We start from the raw sequence: 17,998 nt of genomic DNA on the forward strand, positions 1-17,998 counted from the left end.
TCCTCTGGTGGCGGCGGCAGGTGGGCGGGAGGACGGAACCCGGGCAGCGCGAGCCGGGGCAAGACCAATGTGGAAGGCAAGGAGCGCAGGAGAGCAACCTCGGCTCGGCTGCCGCTTCGCTCACTGCAAAAAGGGGCAGCCGAGGAAACGGCGGCTCGGCCGGGGCTCGCCAGCTTCGTGGAAGCGACTCCCTGAAGCAAAGAGCCAGGAGTTCCCCGTTGACCCAAATGGACGGTTCGGCGGGGGCGGGGGGCGCTGCGTTCAAAAGAAGGCGCGCGAAATGGGGCCGATGCTGTTCCCACCCCTTTCCCCCCCCTTCCTTTAAGCACATGTCTGCAAAGGGCTTGGCCTGGGAGAAAGCTCCCCTTTGCTCTTCATGCTGTCGTGGTGAATCGCGCTACTGTCTCCGGCTGCTTTGTTTCGCGGTGACGCTTCTTCTCCGTGGCGGAGTTTGCGCTGAGAACAAAGAGGCTCGCGGGAGGGAGAGGGAGCAGCGGCACCCTCGAGAGCAAAGTCTGCAACTGCATCGCCGCGCTCCGAGGGCTTATCTTTTTATTTGTTTTAAAGGGGACAACTGGAAAGCGGCGGGGGGGGGTGGAGGGAGAAAGCAACCGCGAAGCGATTTCATGGGCCATGAGACTGCTCAGCGAGGAAGAAGCAGGGGGCGGGCTATTTACAACAACCCTCTTATTCTGTAGCTTTGGGTTCACGCAAACAACACGAATTGTCTACAGCGCGCTGCGCCGATGGTAGCAGAGCAGCACCTGCTGGTCGGAAGTGGGCACGGCCAGGAAGATGCCGGAAGGCAAGCAAGTAAGCAAGATGGTGACACTTGCACGTTTCAAAGCTGTGTCGACTGTGTGTCTTTCCCTTCCGTTATTTTGGAAAGCGAAAAAAAGAGCGGTGTGCTCTGGACACAATAGTTGACATCCTATGGACGTCCAAGGTTGGCTTTTCTTAGTGCCCCCAGGGATGGGGGTGGGGTGGGCTGGATGGTCATTTGCCCCCTGCTGCTTCAAACTCAAAGGGAGCCTCAAATCCAGACACTTGTTAATATTATGGCGTTTGACAAGGGCATCCTGATCAAATTTGCAGATGACACCAAACTGGGAGGGGTGGCTAACACCCCAGAGGACAGGATCACACTTCAAAACGACCTTGACAGATTAGAGAACGGGGCCAAAACAAACAAGATGAACTTTAACAGGGAGAAATGTAAAGTATTGCACTTGGGCAAAAAAAATAACGAGAGGCACAAATACAAGATGGGTGACACCTGGCTTGAGAGCAGTACATGTGAAAAGGATCTAGGAGTCTTGGTTGACCACAAACTTGACATGAGCCAACAGTGTGACGCGGCAGCTAAAAAAGCCAATGCAATTCTGGGCCTCATCAATAGGAGTATAGCATCTAGATCAAGGGAAGTAATAGTGCCACTGTATTCTGCTCTGGTCAGACCTCACCTGGAGTACTGTGTCCAGTTCTGGGCACCACAATTCAACAAGGACACTGACAAACTGGAATGTGTCCAGAGGAGGGCAACCAAAATGGTCAAAGGCCTGGAAACGATGCCTTATGAAGAACGGCTAAGGGAGCTGGGCATGTTTAGCCTGGAGAAGAGGAGGTTAAGGGGTGATATGATAGCCATGGTCAAATATATAAAAGGATGTCACATAGAGGAGGGAGAAAGGTTGTTTTCTGCTGCTCCAGAGAAGCGGACATGGAGCAATGGATCCACACTACAAGAAAGAAGATTCCACCTAAACATTAGGAAGAACTTCATGACAGTAAGAGCTGTTCGACAGTGGAATTTGCTGCCAAGGAGTGTGGTGGAGTCTCCTACTTTGGAGGTCTTTAAGCAGAGGCTTGACAACCATATGTCAGGAGTGCTCTGATGGTGTTTCCTGCTTGGCAGGGGGTTGGACTCGATGGCCCTTGTGGTCTATTCCAACTCTATGATTCTAAGTTTCTCAACTAGTTTCGATGTGCATCAAACTGAATTGTGAAAAACTCAGCCAGGAGCGGCCTGGGCTAGTTCACTGCCTGTGGTGAAATGGGAAAGTGATACCTCACCCTACAGCTGCCATCTCCAACACCCCACCAGAGAAGGAAGGAGAGGCAGAGACAGTGTCTACTTCCAGGTTCCAGCAAGATCAAAGTGGAAGCTGCTTCTCCCGTGGGAGGGTGGGACTGCCACTTCTTCTCACATCTCTGGGTTGGGGGCAGGGGCGGGCGGTGAGGCGCCTGTGGTGGTGCCAGAGAGCATCTACAGCAGCACTGTGGGTGCCCCTCTGCCAGAGAAGTGAGAAGAGATGGCAGCACTGACTTTTGGGTTCTGTTGAGATGTCGCTGGAAGCTCCTTCTCTGGTGGTGGCCTTGATGGCGTTGCTTCTCCAGCAATGCGGGGGGGGGGCATCCACAGTGGTGCCAGAGAAGTGGTGGCAGCAGTGAGAGCTTCCCAGGAACCCCTGCCACTGCTGCTTCTTTGGTCACAGTGCCAATGAGAGTGCACTCAGAGTGGCAAAGCTAACTATATATATATTGTTGTTATTAACTAATAAAGGTTTTGTCTTAATATCAACTGACATTCCCCCTCAATTATTCATGCATTTGATAACTAAATTAATAATCACATTATGTCTCTATCTTTTCAGCAGGAAAATATAGACATGATTCACTTTCATGTAAAGTCCAAACGTTGTAGTTCTGAATGTCCTGGTTGTGTCCTATATTTTTTCACGATTTCAAACCTGCTTCCCTCCCTTAATTTCAAAATTTGGGACAAGCAGGTTTAGTGACTGGGAAGGAAATAAATCTTTTCACATAGGTCTGGAAGTTTGTTAACAGTCCTGTGTGACAAGACTAACCAATTCAGGCTACAATTCTGTACACATCAGGGAACAATCCTTGTGGAATTCAGTGGGACTTGCTTCTGAGTTATTTATGGTTATTGTGGCATGAGCCCATGCTAGAAACTGTGACAGCAAGGATCCCTTAAGTATTAATAAAACTCCAATGTTTAAAGTTCCCACTACAGTCGTACCTCCGCTTACGTATCCCTCTGGATACGTAAACTTCAGGGTGCGAACGCAGCAAACCTGAAGTATTTTTCTGGGTTTTGCCATGTGCGCATGTGCAGAAGCGGTCCTCCAGTTGCGAATTCCTTGGGATGAGGCCAGACCTCTGGAATGGATCCCGTTTGCAACCAGAGGAACCACTGTATTTCTTTGTAAAGAAGAGGATGGGGAGAAAACCAGAACAGGTGGAGACCACACAATTTTTCCCCCAGCAGAAAAGCAGCTTTGACAGCAGGGACCACTTTTGAACCAAAGTGACACTTTTCAAATGCAGAACAACTTGTTCAAGCTCCTGTGACCTCATTGGCTACATCCCTGTGAACTAGCAGCCATACTGGGTCACCACAGACTAAGGGGCCTTAAAAGCTGCAAGTGGCCTGGGCCTCTGAGAAGGCCTGAGTGCAACAACTCCTAATCCCACTTTGGTTGGGATCACTTGTCAAGTTATGAGGTATGTTATTAACTCTCTGCTATGCTCAGTTGCTTTTTGCATTTGCAATACAGGATTTGTATCTTGCTAAGCCTCAGCTTGTTTTGTATTGTGTTAGGGTACAAATTGTTTGTATCCTTATACTGTTATTTAAAAGCAACACTTCATCCGTTTAACTGACTTTTGGACCGGCTTGGCATGCTACTTGGTTAATGGAAAAGGACGGACAAATTTGAGATATTTAACTGTGCTCTGTCAACCAGTTGATCGAACCAGTAACTGATCCTAAAAGCCACTGTTGCAGAATATCGATACATCCCCAGAGAGCCTTTCTGTGCCTCCCCCACCCCAGCAGAATCCTCTCTGCTTGTCTAGACCTGCTGGTAACCTCTGCCCTGGAACCAAGTTCCTCCCTAGATGCAGAAAAGGCCACTGGAGATTAATTGGAGTGTTGTTTTCCCTCTCTAACGAAGCCATTAACCAGTTAGTTATACTGATTAATCAAGACATGCTTTCAGTTTGAGGCAAAAATAATGTGCAGAAATTTGTTTGGGGGGGGGTGTTAAATGCTCAGTGAAGACATAAAAGTTACCGTTTCCACAGCAACTGTCCATCAGCGCTGATAAGATTTTTACATCGTAGTAAAATTTTCAGCTTCTAATGTTCAGCATGTTAACTTCACAAGGGAACAAATGATGCTACATTTTTATCAGAACAAGGAAGGCCAGCGAAGATGTTGTATCTAGTCTCATGCACATGAATGTGTGTTTATATTAGGGCATTTCCCCAGTACTCATAATTCCACTTCAATGGGGAGGAGATGAGAGGAAAAGCAAACTGTGTGTGACAGATGTTAATGTTGCTTAATGCACTAATGGGAGAGGCACTAAGACACTGATAATGAGAGCAGCATAAAACCCCATCGGGAATTCAATTAAATGCCTTGGGGATCAAACCAGATTTTGCATTCTGCACATCAGCAGCTATATGGGTTAGGACAGAAGTTACAAGTACTAATGAATCCTCTTTCCTTAAAATACAAGATGAGCACTCGCTTAGGTTACTAGAATCATTCTGTTAAAACTGGAAAAAAATAAAAACCCTGTACAGATGAAGGAAAGGTTGGTATGTCCAGGCTGTGAGAAGATCCCTATTATATCTATAATCTTTGCACAAAAGGAAGGAAGTGAGATGTGGCTTTTTCTGTTTGAATGCTGCAGCAATAGGAGAAACTGAATGGTGGACTTGTCTATTTCAAGGCAACTCTTGATACTAGAGCCTTCTCACATCATTTGTGAATATGAGGTGTTAATACTTAGGTCAGTGATTTACCTTGATCAATAATTCAAAATTATTATTAATAGCTTCATTTTTATACCGCTTTATATTTTTAAATAAAAAAATCTCATTGGTTTATAACACATTAAAACATCAAATAAAAAGATCCAGAATAAAACATTACTAAAGAAAATGAAATACAAAGTATATGTTGAAAGCAACATAATTAACAGGAAACTGACATATGATCTTAAAGATTTCAAAACATTGCAAAAGATGTAAACGACAGAATGCACATTTATTGCATGATGATGAGGAACCGTTAGTGAGCACTGTTTGGGTTTGATCAACCAGCTACAAATCCACCTAACTAACCTCATCCGGCCCCCATTTTACCAGTTTCTCCACATAAATATGGGGAACTTTGTAAAGAAAAGGAAAAAAAACCTGATTGAAATCAAGATACGCTACTCCCACAGCATTCCCCTGATCCACCAAGCTTGAATCAAAAAAAGAAACGAGATTCATCTGGCATGACTTGCTTTTGAGAAACCCATTCTGGGCCTTAGTAATCACAGCATCCTTTTCTAAGTGCTCACAGATCAACTTTAATTATCTGTTCCATGACCTTTATTGGTATTGACATCAAGTTGACTGGTTAGTAGTTATTTGGGTCTTCTTTCCCCCCCTTTTGAAGATGGAGACAACATTTGCCAAGCTCCAGTCTGCAGGGACCTCACCTGTTCTTCAATAATTCTCAAGGATTATAGACAGAGGCTCTGCGATTGCATCTGCAAGCTTCTTTAGTACCCTTGGCTGCAGCTCATCAGACCCTGGAGATTTGAATTCATTTAAAGTAGTTAGGTGTTCCCTTACCACCTTTTTTCCTATCTTTGGCTGCTGCTCCCTCCTTCCATCATATATTCTGTGATCACCAGGTTAGGCACTTCTTTCCTTTTGGGTGAAGACAAGCAAAGGAAGTGTTAAGCAGTTCTGCCTGTCGCCCAATAGCATTTCTCTGCCTTCTCCATGCAGAGGACTTACTACTTGCTTGTTCTTCCTCTTGCTTCAAGCATAGCCAAATAAACCTTATTATTATTTTTAACCTCTCTTGCAAGCCTGAGCTCATTCTGAGCTTTAGTCCTCCTGAACTGCAACAGTTAGCTAATGACTATAGTGTATTTAGGATATAAGGTTTTATTTTCACACAGACACACGCATATGTATATAAAACTCGATCATAGGATGCATGGGCTTACAGCATCAACCTCTTTGAAGCTCAATCAGAGCAAATGGCAATCTGAAGAAAAACCAAATTGTCATTTGCTCCAATTGAGCTTTAAAGGGCAGGTTTTCGTGGGAAAAACTCAGACATGGAGCTTGAAAGCATGGACCTGTAACTGGAAGGAGCAAGGCAAAAGGCAAGTACGGATAGCCCCTAGTTAAACTATGGAATTCACTTCCACCAGATGTGATGGCCACCAGCTTAGACAGCTTTAAAAGAGGATTAGACAAATTCATGGAGAACAAGGTTCTCAATTCCTAGTGAAGATAGCTGTATATTCCACAATCAGAAGAACCATGCCTCTGAATACCAGTTGCTGGAAAGCAATAGGAGTAAAGAGCAATTGAACTGGGGTCCTGCTTGTGGTCTTCCCAAAGGCGCCTGGTTAGCCACTGTGAGGAACAAGATGTTGGACTAAATAAGTCTTTGTTCTGATCCAGCAGCACTCTTTTTATGTTAATATATTCATTTTAACATGGGATGAAGTCCAGGTATTCCTGCTGTTGCTTTTGTACCAGAGAACTCACAGAAAAACCTTTGAGATAAATGTGAGATTGAAGTCAATTCTCCTCAGTAAAATATATTCCTCAGGTGAGCACAAAGTCCTTACAGCATATTGCAAGGGTAGTACATTTTTCTTATCTCTGTTTAGGTCAAAGATCCAGCTTCTAATACTTCACCTATTACTACTGGCTTTTTATACTGGTGAATAATATTGTACATTTAGTATATAATAAATAGAAGGTATACAAATGTAAATGAGGAACTGCTGCAAAATCTTACAAGGAAATGGATAAACAGTTCTAACTTTGGATTGCAACCAGGGGAAGTTTCTTTGGTGGTGTGGCTAACCTTCAGCCCTCCCCCTGCATCATAGGAGCCAGTTCCTAGGGGCCAAAGTCCCTTCACCTCCCCCCTAAAATATTTGAGGGGCAAAGTTGGTAGGCATTGCCATTCAAATGGTGTGTATGTGCCACGTATTGTGGGGGGTGGGGCTTACCTGGTTTCCCCAATATTTTATTCAAGTTGGCACCTCCACCCCCAATCCATCTATCCATTGTTTTCTTTTGTGCAGATGCTCTATTCTCTGAGCCAGTTAACATTTTACCATTTTCCTGCCCAGCTTGTTCTTGCAGCAACAAAAGTGCTAGGTCATAAATTCCTTTGAGTTAGCAATGAACCATTGCCACTTGGGAACAGAGAGAAGACTAGCCTGGTTCCTTCGGCTGTATTTATTTGCACCTCATAGGAGTATTCCCCAAATAGTGCTGTGACCTCAAATCCAGATCTCAGATCTTCCTTTAGATATATATTTATTGTGATAAAAATCAAACCCTTTGTAATTTCCTTTGTGCTCATAGGGATTCAAAGAGCTAAGGATTCCTGTGAGACAGGGATGAAGGATATGTTGATCGGCCCGTAGGAGTTGTGAGTGCCATAGGATCTTTTCACTCATTTGAATTATATTTATTGATGTTCGCTTTTTATTTTTTTGAAGATTTGGAAAGTAGAAGTGCCCAGAAGGCAAAAGTTCCCTTTCTTCTTTAATCTTTCATGAGTCTGGAAATTAAATATTAATTTAAAGTTTATTTTGCTAAAGGCCCTTATTTGACAACTTCCAAACTTTAAATCAGTTCCCCTCAACTGTGTTAGTAGTTTATCACATTCTAGCTTTTGTAGCATAGTTCTTTGAGTCTTGATTCACACGTAACCATGATATGTAATGTGTTTGTTTGAATGTCTGGCCCTAGCCCAGCAGCCCATGGGTTGTTCTCTGGCAGCAAACCATGTTTTGAAGCCTTGGTTTGCTGTTGGCTAATGATCAAATGCTTGTGTGAACTTTTGTCTGAACCCAACAGCCTTGCGTATCATTGGTTTGTTTGGCCATCCCACTCCAGACGCTTGCCAAGCTTCAAAGCCAGCTAGAAATTAAACCAAGCTTTGGTGGAACAAGCAGAAGACAGAATCTGGATTCAAGATGACCTTAGCAGATTGGAGAACTGGGCCCATACTAACAAAATTTATTTCATTAGGGACAAATGTAAGGTTCTACATTTAGGCAGGAAGAACCATAAAGATGGGGGAGGACACCTGGCTCGCTAGTAGTACATGTGAAAAGGATCTAGGGGTCTTCGTGGACCACAAGCTTAACATGAGTCAACAGTGCAATGCAGCAACGAAAAAAGCTAATGCTATTATAGGCTGCATTAACAGAGGTATATTACTTCAAGAGAAGTAATAGTTCCACTCTATTCTGCCTTGGTTAGACCATACCTATAGTACTGTGTCCACTTCTGGGCACTACAATTTAAAAAGGATATCGCCAAACTGGTATATGTGCAGAGGAGGGGAACCAATATGATAAAGGGTCTGGAAACCAAGCCTTATGAGGAATTGTTGAGGGATATGGGTATGTTTAGCCTGGATAAGAGGAGACTGAGAGGCGATATGATAGCCATCTTCAAATCTCTAAAGGGCTCTCACATGGAAGATGGAGCAAGTTTGTTTTCTCCTATTATGGAGAAAACAATTGTTTAGAATGCTGGACTCGTTTGAACAGAAGCACACCTTCATTGGTGCCTGGCCTGTTGCAAAGTCTTTGCAGCTGCCACTTCCTCGCTTGTAAGGTGTGCAGCTTAAGGGGTGGAATGCCACTTCTTCACTTCATGTATGTGGCCTGGGGGTGGGCTGACTTGTATGCTGCTGCAGCAGTTGCCTTGCCTTGTTGAGGCACAGAGTAGTGGATGGTTCATCACCTTGCTTCCTTGTTCAGGGAGTGCAGGGTGATGGATGGCTGTCAGGGGCTGGGCAGAGGAGGAGGAATGGTGGAGACCGCCTTCCCATCCTGACCCTTCCAGGGAGGAGGAAAAGGAAGACAGTATAGATTTACAACAGGGGTTTATGGGAGGTCACAGCTCAGAGACAGATAAGGGTGAAAGTTGGGAAATAATGGGAGATGAGGAGCAGGCAGAGCCAGAGCAGCTGGCTGACACATTACCACTAGAAAGCATTCCAGATCCACCACCCTCCAGAACCCGGTGAGCCTTAAAAGTAGGAAAGCAAAGAGCTCAAAGACAGGGGGTACTTAGCGGCACCCATAGAGGAGGTGATGATGTTGACAGATGAGGAAGTGGGACAGCAAGGGGGTGGATATTCATTCAGGAGAATGCCATTACCCAAGAGGCTGGGTTCTATAGCCACTCTCTGTAAAGTCTGAAATAAAGAAGGACTGTAATAATTTTTTGTCTTTATACTTTCCTGGGAGCCAGTGACAGCATCCTGACAGTGACATGCACAATGCAGCAGCAGCCACCGACATACCTGAAGCCCTGCAACTATTGGAGAACCTCGGACTTAACCAACCCTCCACCAGAATGGCAACCATCAGATCCACCGAACAACAACCAAGACGAAAATACAGCGAACGATTGGACGACAGTCAACGGGAAAGAAGAAACAACAGAAACAACATGGCAGTGCAAACCAAGATAGTCAAGTACCTCTCACAGAACAGCCCTGCCAAACACACAACACAAGATTATGAACCAACTTCAGCTAAAGCCACACACCACAGATTGACAACCCTACAACATCAACTAATGCCAAACGAAGCACACAGAAACTACCTCAAAGCAATGGACTGGTGAACCCCACTTTTTTATTTCCTCTCCTCCCCCTTGCTATCCACAGAGACCCCTCCCACACCAACACCAACCCAGATGACACTCACCATTGCCACCCCTCCCACCCCATGCTTCCATAGGCCAACCCAGATGACACTCCTCCAATCTCTCCAACTCCACCCACCCCAACAACCCATCACCCCAACCACACGCACCCCTCGCTCCAATGACTATACACAAAAAATAAGCACACAAACAAAAATAGAGCCCACCTCTGCCCCCAACCTCTCCGTCCCCTTCCTCACACATGAAAAAAGCAAAATACGCAGGTAAAAGAAGGAAAACAGAAAAAGGTGAACTCATACTAACTAAAACAACACTCCAACCCCAATTAAATAACCAGCAAACAGGCTAAAAACTGACAAGTAACTAACATAATGATGGCACCCGAGCGTGCCCTTACTCGCATCCCTACCCTAATACCCCAGCAAATCAATAATGTTGTTAACAATACTGACATTGTTTATAAACTTTATACCCAACACAAGTGCCCCAAAGGCGCTTGGCACTGTCTCACTGATCCACCCCTATCACAAGCGAAAGGGAGGATGGCCTGTTCTCAAACAAGGCCATCCATGTCAGCTGAGACACAGGACCAGGACGAACTGGCTGGTAGCTACCCAAATGGTCCAAGCTACCCCAAACAAATACCTATATAACTACCTATAGGCTACTCTCTATAACCTACCCCCAATCTTCAGTCCATCCCTAACTTTAACCCCCTACCCCCACCCACCACACTATATGTCAGCACAACACACAGGTTTGATAGACAATATAAGGTGAGAAACACAGAACAACCCAGACGGGTTGGCAGGGAATCACCCTATAAAAAAGACATACAAAATGGCTAGCTTAAAAGCAATTACACTAAATGCGAGGGGATTGATAAACCAAGACTACAAGATATTCACATCAGTCCTTGCTAACTGCCTAAAAATCTTCCTACACAAACTAATCACCCCAGACCAGGCAGGCTTTGTCCCTGGTCACAACATAACAGACCCCATTAGGAAACCACTGAATCTGGGAAAACACAGCAAAACGACCAAACTCCCTCTAATGATCATGTCCCTAGACATCCTTAAAGCCTTTGATTGCTTAGAATGGAAAGGAGTATTACCTAACATGAAATTTGGCCCCAACTTCCTACAAATCCTCAAACAAATTTACTCCCAAGCCTTGACAAAATGCAGAATTAACAATATGGACTCCAGTACCATAGCAACCCAAAGAGGCACAAAATAAGGATGCCCACTGTCTCCCTTCCTATTAATCTTGGCCCTGGAACCCCTAGCAGTCCGACTCCAAGCAGCCCCAGATATCAAGGGTGTGGAAATAAAAGGTAAAACCTACAAACGAGGGCTCTTCACAGATGACCTGATGGTCACAACACCAGACCCCATAAGCACAGCAACCACCCTAACTAAAGAACTCAACACATTTGCAATGGCGTCAGGCCTACAAGTAAACTTTGCAAAATCTGAGGCTATGTGCTTCAACATCCCCCACCTCCCGCATACCCAAAAGGAATTCACCAACATCACTGCTGTACCAAATTCAGGTACCTAGTGGTTCAAATAACCAGAAACTTCAACAAACTGTACTTCCACAATTACAAGCCCCTGTGTCGACAAATAACAGAGACTTGAGGAAATGTAACAACACCAACTTCACCCTCTCAGACAAAATAGCCATGATCAAAATGATCACCCTCCCAAAACTAACCTATTTATTCTAAACCCTCCCAATCTGGATTCCCTCAACCCAGCTCCAGAAGTGGCAGATGATATCAAATTGTATGGGAAACGCCCTTACTAGAAAAGCTAAGCAATAAACTGAAGCTGATACGGGGACAAATAAAAGAGGGCACCTTCAACCCAGTATGTCTCTCCTTTATCACATACCTTAAGGAGCATCTCCACCCCCATCGTTCAGCCTGGACACTGAGATCCAGTGCTGAGGCCTTCTGGCGGTTCCCTCATTGCGAGAAGTGAGGTTACAGGGAACCAGACAGAGGGCCTTCTCGGTAGTGGTGCCTGCCCTGTGGAAAGCCCTTCCTTCAGATGTAAAGGAAATAAGCAGCTATCTTATCTTTAAAAGACATCTGAAGGCAGCCCTGTTTGGGGAAGTTTTTAATATTTAATGCTGTATTGTTTTTAACACTCGACTGGAAGCCGCCCAGAATGGCTGGGGAAACTCAGCCAGATGGGAGGGGTATAAATTATTATTAATATTAATATTACACATTTCAACAAGAAAACAAGAACCCACTGACAGCATACAAACCAATATGGCTTACCTGATCCAACAAACCCTCCCCCCTCACAAATGCAAACAAACCCCACTGCTGTCAACCAGAGACAACCAACCACACCCTGCCCCCCAATACCTCCCACTACCAAGGAAATGTAACAGATAGAAAGAGAACCTACCCAGTTGACGCTGACACAAAACCACACACGTACTCTATACAAAAGAATATAAACTCACCACCTCACCTCTCGTCTCCCCCCCTCTTCTTCCCCAACCTTATCCTATACTCAACACTAATGCCTCCCAACAAATGTCACTGGTTTGTAAGAAAGACTGTACAACCTGAAAAAAGAGACAAGGCATGTGCTTTTGTAAACCAATAAAATCTTTAATAAAAATATTTTTTTAAAAAAAAATAGTTATTGTGGAGCTGGAAAATGCCATCCAAGAAGAGTCAACCAAAATGATCAAGGGGCTGGAACAACTCCCTTATGAGGACAGGTTATATAGCATTTGGTGCTTTAGAGAAAAGGCAAGTAAGGGGTGGGGGGACACAATAAGAGATGTGTAAAATTTGGTGCGCAGAAAGTGGGTAGATGATCATTATTCTCCCTCTCTCGTAATACTACAACCTGTGGTCATCCCATGAAGCTGAATGTTGAGAGATTCAGGGCAGACGAAAGAAAATACTTCACACAGTGCATAGTTAAACTATGGCATTTGCTCCCCCAGGATGTAGTAATGGCCACCATCTTGGATAGCTTTACAAGGTAATTAGAAAAATTCATGGAGGGTCTCAATGGCTACTAGTATTCATTCCTGCTGGGGATCACAAAAGGGGAAGGTGCTGTTGCACAGGCATCTGATTGGCCACTATGAAAATAGAATACTGGATTAGATGAGACTTTGGTCTTAGCCAGTAGGCCTGTTCTTATAGTTATTTCTGGCTGGATGCCTGACATTCCTAGACATTCCATGTGCTTTGGTGCCTCAGAACAAAACAATCTTTAAATGTTCATCGATCAAAGCCTACTCCACCAGAATTAGTTGGATGTTCCCTATTGACATCAATAGATGCCCACTAAATATCCTGCACTACACACATAAGTACTGCAAATATAATTGAAAGTTGATCATGCCATATATATTATCCATATGCACTCACGTCCCAACTGGTGTTCTAGTTCCCTAATACATATGTCCTATTTGTTTTCACATTGAGATACTTTTACCAGCAGATGGTAGTATTGTAGTGTTGAAACCTAGAATGCAATGCGCAGGAATTATTTTTAGCGCTCTCTTTTTGGAACTTTCCAGTAATGTTGCTCCAAGATTTTCTCAGAATGTTTGCAATAGAGTTCTTTCTAAGTGTGTTTATATGGTAAATCAACACGTCTTTCATTCACGACCTTGTATGCAATTGGATTGTTCACCGATCATCTATGATGTCAGCAGCAATATACCAGCAGACATTTAACCTGGAGGTAATTTGCAGAGTTTAGAAGCCTGATGCATTAAACATACATGTGGTACAAACAATATGACTGCAAGTAATTCCTAGAAAATAGTTTTTGAGGCATGAACTGTAGTTAAACATAATAGATACTGGACTAAAAACTAGAATCATGAAAATATGACCAGACAATCCTTTCATTATGTCTGACAAATGCAAAAGCTTTCATACCTTCCTCCCACCAACAGGCAGAGAAATAACATGTATTTCTGAACCAATTAGAGAACTAATCTGTAAAAGCTACCCAACTTGAGTATACACACATACTGTCACAATTCACTCCCTTAAAAGGTTAATCAAAGCTACTGAGCTATTAACTATATTTTCAAAGAGAATGAGCATGAAACCTCACCATGTAGAGCTGGAAGTAATTTGTCAGATTCTGACTACTAGATTCCGCTTTGCTAACAAGTCTAGGAAGTTTGCAGACACTAATAGAAAGCGCCTAAAATAATTTTGGGTTCAAAATCAGCTGGAGTGATCATAGCATTTATGTGTCTATAATTTCAAAGAACTCCACTTTGAAATGGGAACAGTATGACTTTATGAAAGGTTAATTGGGGCTGCGGGAAACAACAGCCTTCACACAGCTCATTTTAAAATGTGATCTGGCTAATTGGCTGCTTTTCTTTCACTGAAATGAGACCTATTTATGAGTGTGAAAGAACAGACTAGCTACCCACGAGACACTGGAAGCCAGGTCTCAAACTGGCTCCCACAGCAGCAAGGCTCTGCTGCCTTACCTCCTATGCTAAAGGTAAAGGTAAAGGGACCCCTGACTGTTAAGTCCAGTCACGGACGACTCTGGGGTTGAGGCACTCATCTCGCTTTACTGGCCGAGGGAGCTAACGTTTGCCCGGGTCATGTGGCTAGCATGACAAAGCCGCTTCTGGCGAACTAGAGCAGCGCACGGAAACGCCGTTTACCTTCCCACCAAAGCGGTACCTATTTACTTGCACTTTGACGTGCTTTTGAACTGCTAAGTTGGCAGGAGCAGGGACGGAGCAACGGGAGCTCACCCCATCGCGGGGATTCGAACTGCCGACCTTCTGATTGGCAAGCCCTAGGCTCTGTGGTTTAGACCACAGTACCACCCGTGTCCCGGCATGTGCCTTCCAGACTAAGCTCTGTTTCTCAAGGGTGCCATCTAGGCTTCAGTAGCAAGCTGGCAAGGATCAGTCTGGCTCCACCAACCAGCCTCACAATGGGATTTTCAGTCACAGCAGGACCTTGTCCTCCTCTCTCATGCTAAGCCTAGCTGTCTTGAACAATGTTGTCCACTAAACCTGGATTGTGCCACTGGTCCCATTAGACTGACTGTTACTATCCACCCCCTGAAACCTGATTACTTGGGGCCTGAGACCTCTTGAATCAGGAGCGTACCAGCACATACACACCCACCCTCCGTAAGGGTTTCTGCACACAGGCTATTATGCTGGTGCTGTTACATTATTGATATGTCTTGGAGTCAAGAAACCTGATCTCCCAAAGGCCTTTGATGGTATCTTCCTGGACCAACTTAGTGGGATGGATAATGGAGGCACTGTATTTTGGTGGTTCCACTCATAACTTCAGGGTTGTGTCCAGACAGTAGCACTGGATGAATGTTCCTTGGCCCCCTGGCACTTCTGCTATGGGGTTCCACAGAGTGCTATTCTCCTTCAGTGCTATTTAATACTTTCAAAGCCATTGGGCGCAGTCATTAGGAATTTTGGAGCAAGGTGTCATCAGTACACTGATGATACACAGCTCTACTTCTCCATAACATCGGAATCAGAGGCATTTCAGTTCTTTTGCCATCAGTTCTAAAAGATCCAGGTAGCTATCAGCCTGGATATATAGCAGATAATTCCTTCCTATAGCAAAATCAGTCTGAGTGCCAACAGGAATGTAAGTGGAAAGCACAGAGGATTATATATATATATATATATATATATATATATTCTTTCATATTTAATTTTCATAAGGTCAAGTGTATCGTCACTCTGTAGCAAGATTGTGCCTTGCCATACACACACACACACACACACACACACACACAGCCCATATTCAGGTGAACCTCATAGTATACAGAAATACAAAACATTTTCTTTTCTTTCAAATAAAAGGCACTGTGGAATGAAGTCCATTGTGGAACAGACAAACGAACATGTTCAGTGGATTCCAGGAGCTATGGAGCATTGAGTGACAGAAAAGAAAACCAACGGCAAGGGAATGAATTTGTCTGTTTGCAAGGCACAATCTTGCTACAGAGTGATGATACACTTGACCTTATGAAAATTAAATATGAAAGAGATGTTTTAAAAATACTCTTCTCTCAAGGAGGAAATTCCTCTCAGAATGGATTTCCAGATTTCTCAGAATGTGCAGGATCAATTCACGTGGAAAAACCAGCAATGTCTTCCTGGGAACCTTGAAATGCAATCTGGCAGTGGTTGTTCCACATGTCGTCTGCAGCAGCATGCTGAGCAACTCTGGTTATTTTCACTACTCCACTGCAAGCCACACACCAATGAAAACATGGACTTCAAGATGGGAGGGATTCAACTAGCAAGCCTCACCATCAGAAGCCTGCACAACAGCTTTTGCTAATGCAGTGAGGCCTATCTTGTCTCATGGCTCCAAACAGTTAACTTGGGAGGGGGGGGATCAGGAACAGTGCATAGTGAGAGGAGTAGACAGATAATATCATCAGTCTAGCAGAAATGCTTGTGCTGATGGAGTGATCTGCCTAGTGCTATACTGAATTTCTTCCCCTACATCTGAAACTTGTGCTTTGAAACTGGACTATGACCCTGCCCTTTAATAAAATGAGAAAACCTTGCTATATATGCACTCTTGAAAATACACCATTATAGCCCAGTGTTGCTTGATCTGGGTAGTAATGACTCCAGTCTATGGTCTCAGGAATGGGTGTTCCCCTGCTTTGCCACTGAAATCTTTTAAGTGGAAAGTCTAGGAATTCAGTTTAAGGAAAGTCTAAGCTCCCTCTCAGCCAGGAGAGTTTGAAACCACAACCCCATAGACAACAAGCAAACAAGCGTGCCACAATTAGTCCAGTGAGTCATAGGTGGAATAGCCTCCACATTGTGGCATTTCAAGCAGCCAGCACATGGCTGCTTATTCTTTGAACTGGGCCCGGGATGACATTCTCATTCAACTCTAAAGAAAGCATGTGAAGAATCATGGCCTTTGGCCTTGACTCTCAAAGCAGCATCATGGTGCAAGTCTCATGGGCTGCCAGCAGAGTGCTTGTGGGGAAATAATAGACCTTGTACTGCCTGGAATTAGGGAAGACAGTTTATGATTTTATGGGTGACTATACTATATACCCATCTAGATCTAAGACACGTGACTCACTCTCATTCAGAAGTGACAGGGTGGGATGCTCCCTGCTGAGTAGTTTGCTGTCAAGGGCACCTTAAGGTGTGATCTTCTGGGCTTATTACCAACTAGTTCTACGTGGAGCACCATACTGGATGTCTTGAAAATAAGGATTTCAGGCTGTAAAATAAAATAAAATAAAAATAAAATAAATCAGGTTATGGTTGGGAATGGATTAATAATAAAATTGTGAGTCCCCCCCCTTAAAAAAGGGTAAAGGTAAAGGACCCCTGACAGTTAAGCCCAGTCGCAAACGACTCTGGGGTTGTGGCGCTCATCTCGCTTTACCCACCCCTTATTGTTCTTTTTTTCGGTGGCTTGTAACTATTTCAGGTATGACATTTGTTGTGGCCATGTTCGATTCACTCCCAAGCTTTATGAAATTGTACTTGAAAGGGGCGAAATCACATGATTAGTGGGGTGAGAGTATTTTTTTTAGTGGGGTGTGTGATTCTCATCTACTCTTGAATTAAAGGAAGCGCGAAATTCCGGGAAGAGGACGAGCCTTATCTTTCAGCAGCAATGACTCCACTTTCTGCAGAGTTGCTGTCGTCCAACTATTATTTATTTCCCAATGCAGCGCCAGGAACAAACGTGGGGTGTAAATCATAGGCTTTTTCAAAACTTCGGCGGAAGGAAACCATCAGCCTAATAAAAGAGGCGGCCGGCAGCTGCCCCACTACTCAAGGTAGGGAAACGCGCTGCTGCTCCTCGCACTGTCGGGGAGCCTCCAGAGAGAAGCGGCGGGCGCTTGGCCCCTCTTGCCAAATGGCTACTAGCAACGCCCGCCAGGCTTCCCGCTGCTGCTCCCCGCCTCTCCAGCCCTTCCCTTTCTGCCTCCGCGTTGGCGTGCGGGTTTCTCCGCGCGTCTACTGGGCTAGGATCATTGCAGCATCCGACGTCATCCGCCCCTGATTGGCAGGGCTCCGAGGCCCGGCCCTGCCCTCCTTCGCTCTGATTGGCAGAAGGACGCGGTCCGGCCCCGCTTTCCTGGAAAGTTCTTGGAAATCTATCAAAGGTATTTCCTTGAACGCAGAGAGCGGCGGCAGCCAATGCTGGATAAGCCTGAAAACAACCAGCAACTTTTTCAGC

At 44.6% G+C, this 17,998-nt stretch overlaps 2 long non-coding RNA genes across 2 annotated transcripts; one reads left to right on the forward strand and one right to left on the reverse strand.

Annotated features, from left to right (window-relative positions):
• The first annotated feature begins 12 nt into the window (after positions 1 to 12).
• Positions 13 to 12,407, forward strand: LOC308577900. Its single transcript, XR_014003756.1, has 2 exons — positions 13 to 946; positions 2,655 to 12,407. It is a non-coding gene; the product is annotated as an uncharacterized lncRNA (long non-coding RNA).
• A 620-nt stretch (positions 12,408 to 13,027) lies between these two features.
• On the reverse strand, positions 13,028 to 17,816 carry LOC308577928. The gene is made up of 3 exons (XR_014003777.1): positions 17,412 to 17,816; positions 16,883 to 17,026; positions 13,028 to 13,487 (listed from the first exon to the last, which is right to left on the reverse strand). It is a non-coding gene; the product is annotated as an uncharacterized lncRNA (long non-coding RNA).
• Positions 17,817 to 17,998: the final 182 nt, after the last annotated feature.

The sequence above is a fragment of the Podarcis bocagei genome (assembly GCF_964188305.1).
Source record: "Podarcis bocagei genome assembly, chromosome: 2".
Taxonomy (NCBI): domain Eukaryota; kingdom Metazoa; phylum Chordata; class Lepidosauria; order Squamata; family Lacertidae; genus Podarcis; species Podarcis bocagei.